At 41.7% G+C, this 20,246-nt stretch overlaps 1 protein-coding gene across 3 annotated transcripts in view; it reads left to right on the top strand.

The window, feature by feature from the left end:
* Positions 1-20,246, top strand: part of UBR2 (ubiquitin protein ligase E3 component n-recognin 2) — a 5,196,118-nt gene that overhangs the window by 3,601,945 nt on the left and 1,573,927 nt on the right. The window lies entirely within an intron of this gene.

Raw genomic sequence — 20,246 nt, forward strand, 5'->3', positions numbered from 1 at the left:
TTATCAGCAACAGCTGTGCATATGTGTGAAATTTGGTGTGAAATTTGAAACCTTCCACCCCTGAGAGAGGGGTGAGGACAACAAAATATGTTGTACTGCCAATTAGAATTATCAGTTTACATGTCCAGTGGACATGTGTGCGAATTGGGCAGCTATGTATGGGGCGTAATTTTTTTGTGGGAACAGAGTGCCCTTTTTTATTTTTTTTCAGGTGAGAGTGGAATGTGAGGTACAGGAAGTAGGTATATTTGGGGAGGTAGGTTGGGGAGGTTAACAGACAAGACAAACAAGACGCATACAGGGGCGGAGTATGACACGTGGGGGGTAAACAAATGACGGGGATGGATGTTTGGATATCGCAAGCCCATGAGCCCACAGATGGCAACAGTGGAACTGAAATCCCCACCCATAGGCAGTTACCACTGCGCCTCCACAGCCCAGGCCGGGGCTGTGCTGGGGGCTGGATAGGATGGGCAGGCACACCCGTGTGTTGCGCCACCCTCGCCTCAAGCTGGCGTAGGGGATCAGTCACAGAACGCCTGATCTCACTATGCACCACAGACCGGACCCTATGGAGGGTGAGTGGAGGCTCTCCTCCGGCCACGCTTGCAGAGGGGGGACGAGCCCCATCCCCTGCAGCGCTTCCACCCGAAGGTGGCACAGGGCCACCGGAGGAGGAGGTCCCGGCCTGGGCACTGGTGCCAGGTGCACTCGCCAGCTGAGGTGGGAGAGGTGGGTCCGCTGGAACCCGCCTTCCCTGTTGTCCTATGTTTAGCAGTATTTTATGGTATTTTGGGTTAGTAACAAACAACACCATTCAAAATTAGTTGTAACAGCATTCCCATTAACCAAACACCCATGAATTCCGAACATTGAGTAGCAAGCATAGCACAAGCATATTTAGGACAACAGTGCACATTCCAACAGCATGCAGGGTTGATTGGTGGCAACAGGCCATCAGGTTTAGATATGTGAACGGGGCACATGCATCAACGTACATGCAGATATGTATGAACCAACAGGACAAATGTCCAAGGGAATTAATTGTGAATACACATACCCGGTTTGGTGTGGAATGGCATCATTTGTGAAAATAGGGTAAGGTGGAGAAATTTTACATTAACAACTAAAACTACCTATACATATACTGTACATTCCTAGTAGATGCATATATATATCCCCTACTTGTATTAGTACAGTTTCGTGTATGTAACCTTAGGAATGTTGGTGATGGGGATGTTACTGCTACATAAATATACATTCCATTTTTATTCATATATGTCCATATCTGGCTGTGTTCAGGTACAGCATCCTGCTACATTTGATTTATATGGCTCTAGACAACTGTGGATGTTCAGCATTTCATACAACCATACTTTTTCCATAATGCAAGGGTACAGCAACATATCCAATTTGTGGGACGGACACAGTCCATGTTCTGTATTTTATTTAACACATTACACTCTTTGGTTGTGGCTGTCTCATTCATTTCATAATGTAGTGACTGCAGTATACCTTTATTCCAGACTTATTACAGCTTTCTTGGTAGCTTCAAACTGTCTTTCTCACACTCTCTAAATTATTTTATATTTACATTTCAGACTGATACTTAATTCTAGGCTTTAGTAACATTTATTACTGGTTTACAACAACCCTTTCCAGCTGACTCACTTATTTCATATGACAGAATTTACAAGGATGTATTTGACACTTGTCTATCCTTTGTTGATTGATAACCACTCATTTTCTGGCTGCAGCAGTTATCTGATATTACAGTACAGGTGGAAACTTCTACTTGAGACTTGCTTAATCTTTATTACTGGATTGCATTACACTATTTTCCAGGCTGCATCACTTATCTAATCTTACAATACTAGCAGAATCTTTCTTCTAGGCTTATTTGACCTTTATTAGTGGGTTACAACACTGAACTCTTTTACAATCTGCATCACTTATATTCTATGACAATACCAACTAAATTACTAACCTGCCTGGTGGCGCAACCTCAGCAGCCTATCAGCATAGGCTCGCTGATTTGCGGAACGAACACCTGCAGCTGTAATATAAAGGAAGTAATATTGGAACATACGTCTCCATACTATAGGCTAGGATAGCATTTCTTACATACTTAATTACATGGATACTTACTCAGTAGTGGGGCATTGGGCATTTGGCGGGCCTCCTGGATCCAACAGTTCAGGTGGTCCTCCTTCCGTCGCTTCAGGTCCGAGGTCTGCATGGTGGTGTTCAGTCCTCGGAATGCCTGTGGCTCTGGTGAGATCATGTGCCAACCGGTTCCACGCCTCTGCCTTGTACGCACCCCATTGAACCTGGCCCTGCATGAGTTGTGCTTCATGATCATGGACTAGGAGCCAAACCATATATTTTGACTCCTCAACACCCCACCTTTGTACTCTAAAGTGACTTCCCTCTCCTGCACCTGCCATCCTGACTGCAAATGGGTACCACAATCAGTTATGCTGTGTATTCCAGCCTATAGGGCTTATATATGCCGGTTTTCCCGCACTTATCTGTGATTGGCCGTTTTGTATATTTATCAGCTTAAAAAAACCTGCTTTGTCATGCTTCTATTTCTATTTATTCCTATATATATGCTAATACTGCATTTCTCAGTACAACTGTCATGGATTAGAGGTTCAGTACTTTGACTATGATAAACAGTATCCCAGGTTTCGACCCTGGGCATTGCTTTTTTTTATTTTACTACTGTCTAGACAGGCTAGGAGGTGTGTCTGTGTAAAGGCGGCTTTGATACAGCTTGCCCAATGTTGCCTGCCAGTAAGCTGGTTGGCACGCTGCGCAGCTCCGCGCAAACGGCTTACGCTGGGTAACGCATTATTTAGCTATGAGCACTCATATTATGCTGGGTGAAGCGCTGCTGAACTACGGGCACTCATTTTAAGCATGGTAAAGCGCTGCTCAACTCCGGGCACTCATATTAAACCTGTTAAACCGCTGCTCACCTGCGGGCACTCATATTAAGCTTGTTAAAGTGCTGCTCACCTATGGGCACTCATATTAAGCTGGTTAAAGCGCTGCTCACCTATGGGCACCCATATTCAGCTCGTTAAAGCCTTGCTAAGCTATGGGCAATTCTGATCCTTTTTTTATATTTTATTATGTCGGATTTCTTCAAAAATACACGGCCCATTTCATTACATTTTACTTAAATTATAGTTTTTTATATATATATATATATATATATATATATATATATATATATATATATATATATAAATATATATGTCAGGGGATTGTTTCATGCTTATTTAAATAAAAATGGAAAATGATGTTGTGGTGGCTTGAACCGTGACTACCTCCTCTTTGGCCAACGTCTCTACTGCTACGCTATTGCTACTTGGCTTAATTTGCATATTTAGATCTTATATGCTTTTCAATGTCTGCTAACTGTGGCTGAGCGGAGGGCATACCCACGCATACGAGCGCAACTACGGGCAAACATTTTGGAAATTATAAAAAAAAAAAATTAAACTGCTATTTTTACGTTTTACATTACAGTTGGGTTTATAGTCTGTGAGGGCATGTGGTGCTGTGTTCCTTGACATTTCCGCGGACTCACTCATGGGTGTTTACTTTCAGGACTCTGACTCTTCTGGGGACATGTCCCTTTGCAGAACTCGGCATTTGGACACGCCCCCTACTTTCCTACACGGAACGTGTTAGCCTAGGGTATGATTCAGCATGCCCTCATGAATATCCATGGCATGCTGACGTCATACCGTTATACTGCAGCCTCCGTGTAAGACATATTAACTCTTACACGGAGGTTTCGTGAATCCAGCCCAATGTTTTTTTCAGTCTCTCTCTGTTTCCAGATCTATTTTCTTCTTCTTCTTCTTCTTTCGGCTTTTCCCAGTTAGAGGTTGCCACAGCGGATCACCTGTCCGCTCATGATTGGCAGTGGAGTTTTTTTATGGTGTCTAATTGCCAGCCCAGCGCCCAACCTTCCACAGAAGGCACACACACACTCACACCTAGGGCTAATTTAGAGTGTCCAATCCACCTACAGCATGTCTTTGGGATGTGCAAGGAAACCCACGCAACCACAGGGAGGACATAAAGACTTCACACAGAAGGCACCCCAGCCGAGGATCGAACCGGAGAACCTCTTGCTGTGAGGCGGCAATGCTAACTGCTGCACCACCTTGGCCAACCCCTTTCCAGACCTATTTTTACAAATAAAGCACTTGAGTGATTTTGAGGTGTTAAAATAGGTTTCCAGACCTATTTTAACACCTCAAAATCACTCTAAGTGCTTTATTTGTAATTTTAGCCTGTTTACCACAACATGGCTACCAATGGAGCTTGATACATCAACATGATGATCTTCTCCTTCAACCCTTTCTCTTTCTCATAAAGCATTTCAAGACTTCTTTCTATGACTCATGAAGTAACTGTGAAATCCCATGCTATTGACATATAATGAGAAATCTGTGACTCACTGTCAGTTTGTATTCCTTCTGTAAGAGGCCAGATGTTCATCGTGTTACACTGCTGCAGTCATTACACTTGGGTTATCCTGCCGTCAGGCGGTTCCCCAGTCGGCCCGAGTTCCAAAGTCTTGGTCCGGCATCAGTTGCTGTCACCTCCTCCCTGACGTCAGTGCGACGGGGGTATATAAGATGCAGCCGACGCCATTTTCTTCAGTCTTTCTTGCTACGCGGTGCCCGAAGCAAAAGCAGTTCGCAAGTGCCGGTCAGCCGTCTCCTGAGATTTTCATTCCGAATCCAGAACTGAAGTCTTCTACAAAGCTAATTCCCCCTTTGGGGAAACTTTTTCTCGCCTCAAACCTATGTCAGTAAAAGTTAATAACTGTATTTCTTGTGGGAAGCAAATACCTTATAAGGATGTCCATTCCTATTGTATCCCATGCCTAGGCCCTGACCACGACGTCACTGGTTGTCGGTTTTGTGCTAGGTTTAACAAGCGCACTATTAAATGTCGGTTTGATTTTGCCCGACATTATTTTGGTAGAAAATTCAATTATACCATGCCATCGGAACTTCCGACGACTGGAATATACAAAAAGCGCAAAGACAAGGATAGGCATCCGAGGCCCAGAACTGACGACGAAGCTTCTTCTAGGCCAGTCACCAGTTCTCCGGTTTTCAGCGAGGCGCCTTCGCAGCCCCTGACGACCGCTTCTGTAGAACCACAAGCCACTTCTGACGCCCATGTGGAGATGGCTGGGCCTTCAGACGCACAAGCTCTTCAGCCTACCGAGACTAACCTTTCAGAGGGATCCAGAGTCGCTGAGCAACCCACAGCTACAGAGTGTGTCTTCAGACCTAATCAGTTAAGCATTAAACCCTCAGCTAAGTCTAAGCTTCCTTTAAAGTCAAAGAAACAAATACAGCATTCTCCAGGACAGGCCTCCTTGCCTAAGAAACAAATGCTCAAAATGGCCGAAGACCTAATTACTCTGATCAGGGGGTCCCATCCCCCTCCTGATAAAAGGCCTAGACAGGATGCAGACTATGACTCATCCGACCAGGTGTCCATCTCTTCTGATTCATCCTCAGACCTAGGATACTGTTTACCCTCTTATGAGGATTCTAATGCTGAGGAATCAATTCCTTCAGCCTCACCGCCTGAGGACTACGCCTTTGGAGAAACCCTGCATACCATGAGGGAGCATTTCCACTGGGAAGGCCAGGATTACTCAGAATCCAAGAAAAGGTTCAGAGACTTCCTTTTATTACCTCAACACAGACCCCTTGCTATTCCGGCAGTGTTAGATATTGTGGATGATGTGTATACTGAATCCAGCTTAAATCCTGATTCCTTACCTCCAGCCCCTGTTAAACCTGACAGATACTGCAGAGTCCCTGACTCTCATATATTTCTGTATAAAAGCCCTGTAGCTGACCCTGAAACTTATTTCTCAGGGACCCAAAGGAGTTAAGGCCTCATCAGCTAAGAATCCATCTCCCTATGACAGAGATTCCAGAGCATTAGACAGATGGGGAAAGAAAGTATATATGTCTGCAACTTTAGCAATGAGAGCCTTAAATTGCCAGTTTCATATGCTAAAATATCAGCAATTTTTACTGTCTCAGTTAAAACAAAAAATGCTTCCAGAATCAGATCCTCCTAATTTTAAAGAAATGCAGGATTTATTGCATGCAGCTGAAAAAGTGGGAAAGCATACTTTGCAATCTGGTTTTGATTCTCTAGAGGCCTCCTGCAGAGCAGCAGTTACAGGCTCTGTCATTAGAAGACATGCTTGGTTAAAAGAACATACGTTACCAGATCATGTTAAAGCAAAATTATTGGATGCACCTTTGCAGCAGAATGTGTTATTTGGAGTTAAGGCAGAAGAGGTATTAAAGAAAATGGAGGATAAGGCAAAATCTATGCAAGGATTTCTTACAGGTTCAGCCTCCTAGATTTAGCAGAAACTGGCCAACTAAGAATTGGTCCTTTCCAATTACAGACAGACCTCAAAGGGGAAGATACAGACGTCCAAGAGGTAGAGGTCAAACACAAGGTCCTTACAGGCCTCGAAATGGTTTGCATCAGGCCAGAAAGAAGGGGAAGACAGGCCCCAACCATATAAAAAGCAGCTCCATTGACTTCCCACTACAGCTGCCAAACAAATCCTTCTTGGCAGCCGCCTTGGGAGGAAAACTGGCACTCTTCTACCACAATTGGCAAATGATCACCAAAGACAAATGGGTTCTCAACATTGTATTTCAAGGTTACAGGTTCGACTTTCACACTCTGCCAAGGTTAAAAGGAATGCCAAATTTGCCACCAAATCAATGGGCAGAGGCTCAAAAACAAATTACTGCACTCATGGATATGAGAGCTATTCAAAAGGTACCATCACAGGAGCAAGGACAAGGATTTTACTCAAGACTCTTTCTGGTACCCAGAAAGGACAAAGCCTGGAGGCCCATTCTGGATCTTTCATCTCTAAACACCTACCTGGATGTTCCGAAATTCAAAATGTTGACATTACAGCAGCTTCTTCCCATGCTGGGCAAGAAAGCTTGGCTCGTGACTTTGGACCTCAAAGACGCATACCTGCATGTCCCTATCAGACAAAACTGCAGAAGATACCTCAGATTCATAGCTGGTTCAATGCACTACCAATTCTCTGCACTGCCCTTTGGCTTATCTACTGCGCCCAGGGTCTTCACAAAGTGCCTGGCACCAGTAATTGCATTTTGCAGACGGAAAGGAATTCAAATTTATCCGTACCTGGACGACTGCCTGATTCAAGCAGAGAGCAAGGACATACTTCTAAAGCATCTGGCGTTTGTAAAAAAGTTATTAAGTTGCCTGGGGTACACAGTAAACGAAAAGAAATCAAAACTAGTGCCCTCACAAGAGATTATATTCCTGGGTGCCAGCTTGAACACAGCGGCCCAGATGGCTTATCTCACGCCAGACTAACAAGGACAACTGACTCAATACTTTCAATTGATGGCAACAAAGACCCAACTCCCTGCAAGAAAAATTCTGCAGGCCTTGGGTTACATGGCATCCTGCATATTGCTAATTCCATATGCCAGACTGCATATGAGGAGTCTACAATAGTACCTAAAGAATGTATGGTCTCAACACTGTCAAAGTTTGGAAACAGTTATACCACTAATCCCTTGCCTTCAACAGGAGTTTCAATGGTGGGCTCAAGCTTGTCACCTCAACAAGGGACAGCCTTTTACACAACCCACAGCCAGGCAAACACTGACAACAGATGCATCGGATTACGCTTGGGGAGCACACATGGCAGGCAAATGTATTCAGGGCACGTGGCCCGCAGAACAAAGGCATCTTCACATCAATCAAAAAGAGATGCTAGCTGTACAAAATGCGCTTATAGCTTTCAAGGACCTGCTACATCCAGGACAACTACTACTAAAGACAGACAACACCACAGTTATGCGGTACATAAACAAGCAAGGGGGCACTCACTCCTACCCCCTATGCAGACAAGCTATGACCTTATGGAACACAGCTATAAACCTTCAAGTTCATCTGCAAGCACAGTTCCTGCCAGGAGAGAAAAACACAGTGGCAGACGACTTAAGCAGAAACATCATGGCTTCCCATGAATGGGAGTTGAATCCACAAATATTCAGAATGATAACACAGAAATGGTGGAGCCCGGACATAGATCTGTTTGCATCCCCAATAAACTGCCTGCTACAAAAATTCTGCACAAGGAGTTACCATCCACAAGCATGGAAAGTGGATGCCCTCTCATTCAACTTGGAGAACCTACAAGTATACGGTTTCCCACCACTACCTCTCCTGCCAAAGGTACTCATAAAAGCCAGGCAGGAAGAGCCAAAGATGATCCTGATTGTACCAGACTGGCCACGCCAGCACTGGTACCCAGTCTTAAGGAGCTTAGCACAAGAACCACCCTGGATTTTGCCTCAAATCCCACATCTGCTGACTCAGCACAACAAACAAATACTACACAGCCAGCTAAAGACCTTAAACCTAGCTGCATGGAAGATTCCTTAGTCAAGCAAGCATTGCCTCTCTCCAAAGCTCTTATGGATGTCATTCTGGAGGCCAGAAGGTCTAGTACCAGGAAAGCCTATTCGGATAAATGGAAGAGATTCTGTGCCTGGAACCAAGCTCACAGCCTTGACCCTCTTGTCTGAAACATTCCTCAGATACTACAATACTTAACTGAGATGCTGGACAAAGGACTCTCCTTCTCATCCATCAAGATCCATGCCTCTGCCATCTCTGCTCATTACAACACGGATCTACCAATTTTCTCTAATCCTCTGTTAAAACAGTACCTCAGAGGGGCTAAAAACATAAGACCGCCCGTAGAGCACCTACTCCAACTTGGGACCTCAACTTTGTTTTGGAGAAGCTAACTTTACCTCCTTTTGAGCCAGCCAACACAGCAGAATTAAAATATATCTCTTGGAAAACTGCTCTGCTCCTGGCAATAACATCAGCACAAAGAGTTGCAGAATTACAGGCACTAATGGCAGTGGAACCTTTCCTCATTTTCCACCAGGACAGGGTGTCTTTATGAACTAACCCTACTTTTATGCCAAAGGTGGCATCCAGTGTGGCTCTAAACCAAGCTATTCACCTGCCAACTTTTTATCCTAAACCACAGAATAAAGGGGAGAGACTACTGCACTCTTTGGACATTCACAGGCAGTTACGCTTCTACTTGGACAAAACCAAAGCTTTCAGAAAATCTGAGCAATTATTGGTAGCATATGCTGCAGGAGCACAGGGAAAAGCCATTTCAAAACAGACTATTTCAAAATGGATAGGACATTGTATACGTTTCTGCTAAACATACCATGGAAAACCTGAACCTAGCAGCATTAGATCTCACTCCACCAGGGCAACAGCCACTTCAACTGCCTACCTCATTGGAGTACCTACCAAGGATATTTTGGAAGCAGCAACTTGGAGTTCTGTACATACCTTCACCAAGCATTACCATCTGCCTTATACTCTAAATCCAGAGCAGGCTTCGCCACTGCAGTGCTTTATAACCACCCCTAATGCCTTATAGGACCATCCACCCTTCCTCAGCTTTGGGATTCTACCGAAGTGTAATGACTGCAGCAGTGTAACACGATGAACATAGTGCAGTTTTGTACCTACCATAAATGTAGATGTTCGAGTGTAGACACTGCTGCAGTCCAGGTTACCCTCCCTCCTTCCCCTCTTACTGGCTGGTACATACCTATGTCTTCTACCCTTACTACCTATGGGGAGTATTTGCTGGTTGCTGTAAGTTGTTTTTTGCTTTTCTTATGTATGTTTTATTAGCATTTGGAATTGCCTACATATTTAGAGGCACCTGACATCTGGGGCAAGAAAAACTGAAGAAAATGGCGTCTGCTGCATCTTATATATACCCCTGTCGTACTGACATCAGGGAGGAGGCAACAGCAACCGACGCCGGACCAAGACTTTGGAACTCGGGCCGACTGGGGAACCGCCTGACGGCAGGATAACCCAAGTGTAATGACTGCAGCAGTGTCTACACTTGAACATCTACATTTATGGGTAGGTACAAAACTGTACTTTTCTTTTCTGTTGCAAATCACCCTCATTTATGTTTAGCTCACAGCTTGCTTTACACTAATTTGAAGTTATCCAGCGATAGCCGGAGTTGTAGCTAAATTGGATGCCTTTGTTCTCGGTGTTCTTTTGTAGTCCAAGATGAATTGACAGTCCCCTCCTCCCACACTACTGCAGAGGTGTTAAAACTGTCACTGCAACTGACAGCTCAGAATTGAAAGGAAGGAGTGCCATTTGAAATGTCTTCCCCTCTGCCTGCAGCAAGATTCAATTGTTTTGGCAGCATCAGGCAAACTTAAACAAATTCAAATTACTTTTTGCAAGCAAGTTTCTGCTAATTGTTGATTTTGTTGTGTTTTACCCAGTATTGATTTTTGATTTACCCCTATTTCTACAAAACATTATTAATTTATTTTTGTTTTCCAATCATTTTGAGCAACAGCAGTCTTGCGGCATGCTGTTTCTGTAATTTCCTGCCATTCGCGTCATCTCCACATTTTTTAAATGACAGCAAAACAGCAGCTTGCAAACCTGTGTCTATGATACTGGCACAGTAAAAGAGTGTACTGAAAACTGACTGTATTCTACAGTCCCTCCAGTGATTTTATTTTTAGTGGGGGTGGCAGGGCCTACAGTATATTTTGGGAAAGTTAAGTATCACTTGCATTATGCAGATAACTGCAGCATTTTATGAACTTAATATGATCTTCTCCAATTCAGCTGAAACTATTTAGCAATCCTCTATTTGTTTAACCAGATTACTAAATTCATTGAGCCACATCCTGTCTTTGTGCATATTTCTAATCTTACTGTTCTTTTCTTCTTCTTTCGGCTTTTCCCGGTTAGGGGTCGCCACAGCGGATCACCTGTTACCATTTCTTCCTTGCCTCTGCATCTTGCTGTGTCACACCAACCACATACATGTCCTCTTTAACTACATCTATAAACCTTATTTTAGGCCTTCCTCTTTCCCTTCTACCTGGCAGCTTCATCCTTAGCATCCCAATATACCCAGCATCCCTCCTCAGCACGTCCAAACCAACACAATCTCGCCTCTCTGACTTTGTCTCCAAACTGTCCAACCTGGGCTGACCCTCTAATATACTTATTCTTAATCCTGTCTACCCTCGTCACACACAGTAAAAATCTTAACATCTTTAACTCTGACACATCCAGCTCTGACTCCTGCCTTTGTCAATGCCACTGTCTCCAACCCATATAACATAGCTGGTCTCACTACCCTTTTGCAGACCTTCCCTTTCACTCTTACTGGTACTTGTCTGTCACAAATTACTCCTGACACACTTCTCCACCCACTCCACCTTGCCTGTACTCTCTTCTTCACCTCTCTTCCACACTCGCCATTACTCTGAACTGTTGATCCCAAGTATTGAAACTCATCCACCTTCGCCACCTGTAGTCCCTGCATCCTCACCATTCCTCTATCCTCCCTTTCATTCACAAACGTATATTCCATCTTAGTCTGGCTGACCTTCATTCCTCTCCTCTCTAGAGCATATCTCCACCTCTCCAGGATCTCCTCAACCTGTTCCCTACTCTCACTACATATCATAATGTCATCTGCAAACATCATAGTCCACGGGGACTCCTGTCTTATCTCATCTGTCAACCTGTCCATCACCAGTGCAAATAAGAAAGGGCTCAGAGCTGATCCTTGATGTAATCCCACCTCCACCTTAAACGCATCCGTCACTCCCACTGCAGATTTCACCGCTGTCACACTACCCTTGTACATATCCTGTACCACTCTTGCATACTTCTCTGCCACTCCCGACTTCCTCATACAATACTACAACTCCTCTCTAGGCACCCTGTCATATGCTTTCTTTAAGTCCACAAAGACACAATGCAGCTCCTCCTGACCTTCTCTGTACAGTCCCCATCAACACTCTCAGAGCAAACATCGCATCTGTAGTGCTCTTTCCTGGTATGAAACCATACTGCTGATCACTAATCATCACCTCCCTTCTTAACCTAGCTTCCACTACTCTTTCCCATAATTTCATGCTGTGACTGATCAGTTTTATCCCTCTGTAGTTACTACAGCTCTGCACATCACCCTTATGCTTAAAAATCGGTACCAAAACACTTTTTCTCCACTCCTCAGGCATCCTCTCACTTTTAAACTGCTCATATATTGAGGTGTTAATTTGCAGCCGACACTACTCAGCCAAACACAGTTCTTTAGTTTCACATTACAGCTTTTGACATGGTCTCTCCACAACTAAGATAGAAATGTGTGCAGTTTGCATGAAACACCAGTTAGGAGGGTTTACACCCTTCTGTAAAGTAAGGATTGCAGTATCCATTTTGAAGTTGTACTAACTACACTTGTCAAGTCAGGCAGTAAGCGCACAGAACTAAACTGCTACTGTCAGTGTCATGAGTACAGACTGACAATTTTGTCTCCATAATTTTCCTGTCTACCTTATTAGAAGTCACTGTACCAGGCTGTGCTGTGTGGCCCTTGGAAATATTGCACATCTTACTGCAAGTTATCCTAAATATTGTAGCCAGAGATCCAAGACTTCATAGCACTCTCCTCATTGGGGAAAATGTGTGTGGGTCCTACAAATTACTTAAGAATACCAAAAATACATGTATCACATCACACAGATCCCTTTGCCATCAACTTTGACAGCTTCATAATGTAACGCTGTCTCACACTGTGCATCATTAGTACATGGTCACACAACTTACAATGAGTCCTGGGCATAAAGGTTGATAGCAACCTGACTTTTGACCACCCTGTTGCTTCCGTTGTATGGAAAGCCTTGTACATGGCCCACGTCATAAGTCAGGGTATCTCATCCAGGAAGAAGGAGGTCATAACATCCCTGTATTCTTCCCTCATAAGGGCCATTATTGAGTACAACACCCCATTTGGCATGTACCTTGCAAAGTAAATGCAGCAGCTGTAGAGACCACAGAGGTTCCTCACCAGGAGAATCCAGGGCCTCAAACATCTACCATACACATACAGTCAGGGTAAAATCTGTATCCCTCTAATCAGATTAATACAGACTTCTCAGAGGTGACCTCTGTCTGGCATACAAGGCGATCACGGACCACGCCTTGATGGGACTGCTGCATATTCGCAAGTCACTCCACTCCAGTAACACCCACACGCGGCCTCAACCTGGTCTGTGACATCAAAAAGACTTGTTGGTGGGACAGGTTTGTGTCCCACAGACGCCCTCATCTATGGATATGTCCTTGCCCTAAACCAGACTAAACCCAGCCAACAACCACCTCACTAGACTCATCACTTCCTGGTAGACTAGTACCTCCTCCTCTAGCTTTCCCTCTCCAACCTACCTCCTCCGCGTATGAATGGTGAATTAGTCACACGTGGTGTTTGATGTACTCATTTATACCTATGTTAAAAGTATAAAATTTTTTTCTCTGTATGTTCAATTTTTCTCTGTATCTTTAAATTCTCTTAGTGTATTATGTTGGAGCTTTTCTCCCCGGGCCTCTACTGAAAAAGGATATGTATCCAGCTAGACCAGCCCGGTCAACAAATGTAAAATAAAATAAATAAATAAATATACTCCCTCTCCACATCAAGCAGAGTACCTCTTGACCCCTTTTTAAGTACAAACAGGATAACTGGATGAGAAACAGAAAATATACCCCTGGGAATCCACCCCTGTCCTTGCCTAACAGGGACATCGGGTGCTGATCTGTCTAAACATGGGCTAAACTCTTTCCTAGCCTTATAAGGACCTCAGAGCCTAGTAATCTCCTATGATCCTATTATTTGAGGAATTATATACATATAAAATACAAGTTACATGCTATGTAAAAATGCCTTCATACCTTACACACATTTATACATATACAGACATGCATAGGCAAACAGTCGAGCAACAGAATATGTAAATATGCAAATAGATGCAGAGGTCGAGAGAAACTCAAGAGACACACACACATGCATTCAGTTGCTTTATTATGCACCTCTCTCATGCCTGGAAGTGGTGTAAGGAATATTGTTCTTCAGAAATATTAGGCAAATTAATTTTATTTAAGCCATTGTTAGATGCAGTACAAACGCTTCATTTACTGGCATGTGTACACATGCACAAATGCGTACAAATACACGCATGCATGAACATACACACATGTACGCGTATGTGCACGCGTGCATGTATGTACATGCATGCATGTACAAATACACGCATGCATGTACATACACGTGCACATACACACAGAAACATGTAACCACTACTGTATAAGAAGACACTCAAATGATGCAGAACAATACACAATAACTTTAGATTCAGGTGGTAAACCATGATATGCAAGCAACTTTTATTTATTTACCTCCACCCATATTAAATGCAGCTTTTTAAAGCCCACAGTTTGTAAGTGTCTCTGTTAAGTAACTTGAAGATACAAATCAGAGTTGATGTGCAAACTGTTGCATTCCAAAAAGCTGTTATTTGAAAACTCATTCAGGAAGTTATAGGACTTTATGTCTCAAGATAATTGCTACTGCCCCAAACAGAATAGTTTGCATACAAATTCAACATGTTCTTCATCATGCCGCATGAGTAGTATGAATACTGATGGAAGTAAAGCACACCTTGTGATTATTTTCTTGATTGAAAGGTACTGTGCTGAGACAGAGTAAAGACCTCTTGAAAAGGACTAAATCAATGTAAAATAGTGGTTTACTTTACGTCATACACTGATATTAAACTTGTTTGCCCTTTTCATTATATAGGGCTGAGTTATGGTTGAATAAAGTAAGCTGCATTGTTTAAATGATTGTGGAGTACAGATTTCTTTATTGTCATAACATTTGATGCATCTGTCTAAACACACATACACAAGCATATTTCCACCCATCCAATCAGTAATAAACGAATACTGTAGTTTAACAACGGTGTCTGCCATCTGCAGAGTTTGCCAGGGAGTGGACATTGATAGCCAGGCCTTTCTGGAGCACCTGGACAAGTATAACCTCTTTACAAAAAACATTCTAACTGAGAATCAAACAAGCACAGTAATTGTTTGGAAGTCACCGTTCCATCTGACAATATAGATTTTATACTCATGTATACATAAATATTATATATATATATATATATATATAGATATAGATATATATATATATATATACACACGCACACACACACATTACATATACATGTATACATAGATAGATAGATAGATAGAGATGGAATATCCCACACTGTACAGAGAAAATACCAATCCCCCATGTCGACAGGCATGTAGTCTGAGAGTTCAAACAAACAAAACAAGGTAGTACCAGTGGAGTAAAAACATGGCTCCTCTTCTTTTCACAGCTTTATTAGTGAGAATGTCACAGAATACCACAACAGCACGAAATTCCACAAAACAGCTCCAAAAACATAAACGCTATGTCTCCACACCTGCGTTTTCGTGTAGACTCACTTCCTCAGATGCAAAAGAATAATGCTTGCTCTTCCCCTTCAGCTTAAATACTTTTACTAATTGAGTAATTGGAACTCATAATACAATAAAAAATCTTAATTACATTTTTGCTGACACAATCCCACTAAAACTACTACCTTCATCAAAGTGCCTTCTTATTATTAAGTTAAAACAAACTCATTTCATTTTGATTCCTTACTATCATTACCACTCCATTTCATCCCTATAAATAATTCATAAAACAGAACCTTTTATTTAAAATTCAATAAATTAAACATATAAAATTCATGTATAAAAAATCAAATTCATTACTCCCTCTAGTGTACAAATACCCACATTTCACTCAAAATTTTAAAGTGCTTGAAATAAAGCCTCCTAACATTTTTATTGTCAGAAAACAGTCTCATGTTCAACCCCTAAAAACACTACATAAACAAAAATAATTTAATACATATTGTGCCTAGTTATACTTCAGAAATGATGCATTCTCTTTTAATATGTTTTTAGAACATAGGGTATCCATTCCCCTATCAAAGCTTTGCTGCCCTAATTTTTAATACTGGGGCTAATGACACATAATTATTAAGCCCTGGTGAATTGTAAGCCTCTAGCTGGAGTTGCCAAAGCAGTTCCTTATATTTGATGGTGTCTTCCCAGGGTCCACCCTGGATGTCTTTATTTACAATCTCCAGCACAAAAAAAGTAAAATCAGCTTCTTCACATTTAGTTTTATGTTTAAATAGGGCATTACTCATACATTTTGTCTTTATTTCATAGTTATGTTCATAAATTCTATTTCTTAGTCTTCTTTCAGACTTCCCCACATAAAATGCATCACATTTCTTACATATACTCAAATAAATTATTCCTTTGGTCTGACAGTTGGCATATTGTTTGCTCTGAACTAGGATATCTCTACTTTTTATATACATTGTGTCCTTATTACAAATAAATGGACACTGGGAGCACCTCCCACTTTTAAACGTACCCTTTTTCTCCCTGGTGGTTGTGTTTTCCTTAATTTTCCTTTCAAAGAAATTTTTCAAGTTTTTTCCTTTTCTGAATGTGCATTTAAGAGGCTGTGTAAACAAAATTCCCAAATCAGAGAATTCACTAAACTTTACCCATTCCTCTTCCATCATTCTTCTAATAACTCTTGCCTGCCCACTATAATCCAATATAAAGTTGTTTTTCACCTCAAAACTAACCTTTTCAGTTTCATCCACATCCTTAATAACTTCATCCTTCCCTAAAATGGGCTGATATTTGTCCAGTCTTCCTTTTCTAACTTCTTTTTCAATTTCCCCAATTAAACTGCTCGGGTAACCTCTATCCATGAACATCACATGCAGTTTATTACATTCTTCATCAAAGTCACTGTCCCTAGAGGACATTCGACAACCTCGAACAAACTGTCCTTTGATTATTCCCTTTTATGATGATGGGGATGTGCACTCTCATAGGCTAAAAAGGAGTTAGAATAATTGTCCTTTCTAAATACCTTTGAATAAAATTCCCCATCTCCTTTCCCCACAAAAATATCCAGATATTTTAGACAGTCTACACTCTTTGAGTAAGTAAATGACAGAAAGGTTGTAGTTTGGGAAATGTACTGGTAAAAAGCTTCAAACTCTACATCCGACCCTACCCATAATAAACAAATATCGTCCAGGAACCGTTTGTACATTCTCCAGCAGCTTTTGAACTGGGAGTTCAAAACATATTTTTGTTCCCAAGCTGCCAGAATTATGTTGGCATATATGGGTGCACAATTTGCACCCATAGCAATTCCTTTTGTCTGCTTAAAAAAACTCACCTTCAAAGTGTAGGTAATTACTTTTCAGTACAATATCCATTAATGTTAATATTAGGCAAAATTCATTGTGTGTAAATTTCCCATAATCAATCAATGCCTCCTCAAACCATTCTAAACCTTCTTTGTATGGAATGGATGAAAAAAGGTCCACTATATCCAGGGTTATAAAAACTATACCTTCGTCAAAAAATTCCTTCTTAATGTTCCAAAGTAAGTCCCATGAGTCCTTAACAACACCTGTCCCTTCCTTTACTACCCCCTTTAACTTACAATCTAACCATTTGGCTATAGGGGCCGTAACAGATCCTTCTGAAGAGACTATAGGTCTCATGGGTGGGTTCTCCTCATCCTTATGAACCTTGGGTATTCTAAATATATTGGGGACCTTAGGTTTCTCCACATTTAAAAATCTAAATGTGCTCAAATCAATTACCCCTTCTAGCAATAAATCATACAGTTTTAGATAAACATTCCTGTTTGCAATGTTAATTTCATTTATGGAAGATCTCACATATCGCTCTTCATTACCTAATAGTTCTAACATTTTGGCCTCATAGGACATTTGGTCCATGATTATAGTCCCCCCTCCTTTATCAGGTTTCTATATTCTTAAGGTAGGGTCTCTGGAAAGTTGCAACAATAACTCATTCTCTTCCTTTGTTAAATTATATCCTATCCTGTTGTCCATCAGTACTTTCCTTAATTTCCTCTCCATCACTATTTCAAAATTCTTAAGTTGCTGGTTTAAGGGTGGATTAAACACACTTCTTTTCCTAAGGTTCCCCTGCACCTTACTGTTGTCCTTTTGTTCATGGAACATCAATTCAAGATTTTTCTTCCTTGTAAACATTTTAAGGTCAATTAACACTTTATTCAAGTCTGCCTTCCTATTGGGCACAAATTTCATTCCCTTAGTAAATAGTTGGAAATGAACATCAGAAATTTCTACACCACTATAATTATAAATATTGTAATTCTCTGATTTCCACACAATTCCCTCCTTAACTATTTGTTTTACCCTATGAGGGGCCTCAACACTCCCACTTAAATGCCCTACCATTCTCTGTAAGGCCTGCTCTTGTTCTGGTACCTTTGGTGTTGTACCCCCCCCCCGGTAGTTTTTTTGTGGGTTCCTCTGATAATAGTTTTTAATTCTTTCAGATCTCCTCAACTCTGGGTATTCATTTTCCTCCCTACTAACATCCCTTTCCCCACTTTCTACAAGGTCCTCTTCATCCAAGTTTTCCTGGTTATGGACAATATTAAACTTTTGTGGAAAAAAATCCCTAGGTTTTGGGTAGTTAATCTTTTCCTTATACTCCATAATATCCCTATTGAGCTTTTTACATTTCCTCTCAAAAATACTATTCATACTCTTCTCAATATTCCTCAGCGTATTTTGATATTTAACCTGGTTGTCTTCCACTGAAAAAAGTAAATCCTTAGTGATGCATTCATTCACCTCTTCTATTCTTTTATTTAAGTCATCCATAACCCTAATATTTTCTTTAATAATAGCTTTAAGAATTTCAAACCCACACACATCAAAAATATGCAGGAGTTCAACATGAAATTCACTGCCTACCCTGACCTTGTTCGGGTACCTGCAAACCCTCAGACCCTTAGGCACAATTTTTAGACTTAGACATTCATTTAAATATGCATTTTCCATTTCTAGGTTTTTAAATTTAAATAACATTTCATCAAACACTCTCAAATTATATCTAAAAGTTGAATTAACTTCATTTAAAGGCACTTTATATGCGTTTTTAGTTTTAAAATTGTACTTAAAATTGTAAACATTTTCAAAGTCCACATTAGGTTTGTTGAGATGTACAGCGTTATCTCCATTTAAATTACCTGCAGTCCTGTTACTGGCTGTACCATTACTGTAACTTCTAGGTATGTTTCCAAAGTTTTTACGCCTCACCACCCTATTATCGCTACTGTTCACTGTGGAAGGCGGGCAGGCATCCTCCTCCGTATTCGTCTGAGAGTTCACCTTGGAGCTAGCCAAATGAAAGGCAAGTGTTTTTGCAGGGTTGAAAGCCCCCTTGAGCACCCTCCACCACAACCATTGTTAGAGACATATACTAACTCTGAGAGCACACAATTCCCAGCAAAAGAGAAAACGTGCATATCCAGGGAATTGCTGATCTCTTGCATGAGTTGACCTTCTGTATCTGTTGTCAATCTGGGCTGCTTAATGCTAGAAGTCTAAATATGAGGCTGTACTTCCTGGAAGCACTCATCACCTTGGAAGATGCTTACATCTGTGCAGTCACTGCAACATAGTTCAAGACCATGGAGAGCAATATGGCCGTGCAAGGCTACAGTGCCTTCCACACATTCAGACCTCAAAATGAGCATGAAAGAACAGAAGGTGGAGGGATATCCTTCTTCAGTAAAGCCAAGTACACCTCAAAAGTGGTCAAACAGTGTGACTCTCTGGAACTACTCCACATCCAGTTGATTCTAGGCAAAATAGCCGACCATATAATTTAGGTCCCCTACAATGAACCAAGAAAAGCACACCGCCGACCTGGACTTAGTTTCCACACAGCCAACCACCGTAGTCATGGGTGATTTAAATTATACTTCCATCAGCTGGATGGCAAAGATGAGCACAAACACACTCACTCTGGGGTTTCTGGACTTTGTGAATTCAGATGTTCTGGAACAGACAGTCTACACCCCTACAAAGGGCTTAAATGTCCTAGACATACTACTCATCAGTATGGGTATTCAATGCAGTCCCCTCCATGCACTGCCTTCCATGGTAAGGTTGGACCATAACGCTATCTCGTTCAAATAAGTATTGGACCTGACACCCCCACAGGAGCAACAAAACAGAAAAAAACAAAGCTAAATTCAGACTACTATGCAGTGGTACCCAACATATACCACCGGACTCATG

The sequence above is a fragment of the Protopterus annectens genome, chromosome 1.part0 (genome assembly GCF_019279795.1).
Source record: "Protopterus annectens isolate FY-2018-M chromosome 1.part0, PAN1.0, whole genome shotgun sequence".
NCBI classification, from domain to species: domain Eukaryota; kingdom Metazoa; phylum Chordata; order Ceratodontiformes; family Protopteridae; genus Protopterus; species Protopterus annectens.